This window comes from Magnolia sinica, chromosome 3 (genome assembly GCF_029962835.1).
Source record: "Magnolia sinica isolate HGM2019 chromosome 3, MsV1, whole genome shotgun sequence".
Lineage (NCBI taxonomy): Eukaryota > Viridiplantae > Streptophyta > Magnoliopsida > Magnoliales > Magnoliaceae > Magnolia > Magnolia sinica.
The window spans coordinates 39474240-39476704 of record NC_080575.1 but is presented as its reverse complement, the minus strand read 5'-3'; the positions used below and the strand labels follow the sequence as shown (position 1 = coordinate 39476704).

General features: G+C 36.6%; 1 non-coding gene across 1 annotated transcript; it reads left to right on the top strand.

The window, feature by feature from the left end:
- The first annotated feature begins 1171 nt into the window (after positions 1-1171).
- On the top strand, positions 1172-1278 carry LOC131241643 (small nucleolar RNA R71). Its single transcript, XR_009169202.1, has one exon. It is a non-coding gene; the product is annotated as a small nucleolar RNA R71 (small nucleolar RNA).
- The last annotated feature ends 1187 nt before the right edge of the window (positions 1279-2465 follow it).

Genomic DNA, 2465 nt, shown 5'->3' with positions numbered 1-2465 from the left:
TTGGGCTACGGGGATCTTTGTATTTTTGTGGCACTTCTTTGTAACGGCCTTGGAAATTTTGTGCTAATCTTTCCTTAAGTAGTTGTTTTTGGGGTAATTAGCACTATACTCGATTGCTTGTGAAATTTGTTTAACTGCATCTAGTAAAGGAATATTGACCTTCACCTGTTTCAACACCTCCAGAATGTCCTGAGAGTTAGTGAGATATTTTGGTGCAACCAACTATTGGGGGAATGGGGCAATCGGCTTGTATGGAAGTTTCGGTTTCAATTATTGTGGAGTGGTGGTAAGTCTATCATCATTGTCCTCTTCTGGGTCCTTAAACTTTTTAGCCCTTACCGGAATAAATTTGTCAATTATCTTCCCACTCCTAAGAGTGGTGATAGACTTATCTTGCTCGATTTGATTTGAAGAGCTTGGATCACTTATCTCATATTGTGGTTTGTGATTAGGGAGAGGTTGAGTAGGAAGCATCCCATTTCTCCCAATTTTTAAGTGCGACTCTATCCTTTGAATAGATGATGCAAGTGTTCCAATGCTAATCTGATATCCTGGTTGAGTAGCTCTTGGTCTTGAATATGTTTTGAACTAGATCCTCTTGAGGTTTCCCTTGATTTGGATTTTAACTAAAGAAACCTTAAAGGGTAGCAGTTTGTCCAGTCCTCCAACTGAAGTTTGGATGATTTCTCCAACTAAGATTGTATGTATTGGAGGCAGGTCCATTGAAAGGTCTTTATAATTATTCTCGACATTAGATTCCTCATTCGGCACCTCTCGAAAGGCAGGTAATGTTGGACATTTTTCAGTTGTGTGAACATTGCAATCACAAATACCACAAATAGTTTCCTTAACCTTATCCTTCTTTAGTTCCATGGCCTCGAATTTCCTCATAAGATTAACTACTTTAGCATTGATGTCATCATCCTCTTTCAGAGGGTATAATCCGTTCACAAATACCACAAATAGTTTCCTTTGATTGAGTGGGCTTAGAAGTGGTACTTGATTTTGGGTAGGTGTCCCATGATTGTGCATTTTCAATAAGTTTATCCAAGTAGTCCCACACATCATCGACATTTTTATTCATGAATTTCCCATTACACATTGTCTCGACCAATTGGCGCATGGAAGATGTCAGACCATCATAGAAAAGTGTGTAATGCGCCAAGTTTCAAAACCGTGTTGTGGGCATGAACTGATAAGATCCTTGAACCACTCCCAATATTGAAAGAATGTTTCATCCTCCTTTTGGGCGAAGTTCATGATTGACTTTCTAAGGGTGTTCATTTTATGATGTGAAAAAAATTCTTTATGAATTCCCTTATTATGTCATTCCATGTGCCAATAGATCGGGGATGTAGTGAATGCAATCATGCCTTAGCCTTCTCTTTCAAAGAGAAGGGAAAAAGTTTTAGTTTGACCTTGTCCTCAGACACGTTGGGAAAATATAAAGTGATTATAATCTTGTCAAACTCGTTCAAGTGTAGATATGGACTTTCATATTCAAATCCATGGAAATTTTGAAGGAGTTGGATCACCCCTGGCTTAATATCCATATGTTCCTTATTTTCTGGAAAAACCATGCATGAGGGTGTGCTCACCCCCGCCGGTTGTAAATAGTCTCGCAATGTACGAGGCGGGGGTGCTTGATGCACCTCATTCTCATCCTAGATTTCCTCCACCCTAGGTCGGGGTGGATTTGGAGGTTAATTGGCCAGTTGATTTACAGCTATAACTTCGGTTAACTCTGTAGATCTCAAGTGGTGTTTAATAATGTGATGGATAGATAACTCCTCAACCAATCCTCATTTACTCAAGAGACGTCGAGTGTTGTCACGGACCCACTTGGGCATGAAACACTCTCAGCCCTCAATTTCAGAATCTATGCTAAACCTAAAAAGAAAAAGGAAAATAGAAATCCAGAAATAGAAAGGGAGAGAATTAGAAAGAAGTTACCAAATTAGAAGTTTCTATGTTAGGATCCTAAAAAAAAAAAAAAGAAAGTGAATTAGTTTCTTAAAAAACAACCTAGTTTCTGAAAAGAAAAAGAAGGAAAGTTTCTTAGAACAGATAGGAAAGTTTCTAAAAAAAGTAACTTAGTTTCTAAAAACGAGAAAGGAAAGTTTCTTTAAACTAATTAGGAAAGTTTCTAAAAAAGCCACCTAGTTTCTAAAAATGAAAAAGGAAAGTTTCTAAAAACAAATTAGAAATAACTCTAATCTTATCTTATCTTATCCTATCCTATCCTATCCTATCTTATCTTATCTTATCTTATCCTATCTTATCTAATCTTATCTTATCCTATCATATCTTATCTTATCTTATCTTATCTTATCTTATCTTATCTTATCTCATCTTATCTTATCTTATCCTATCCTATCTTATCTAATCTTCTCTAATTCCAAAATTAATCAAATCTAGAAAATGCAACCATCAATCCTTAGAACGGCGTCAAAAACTTGTTCACA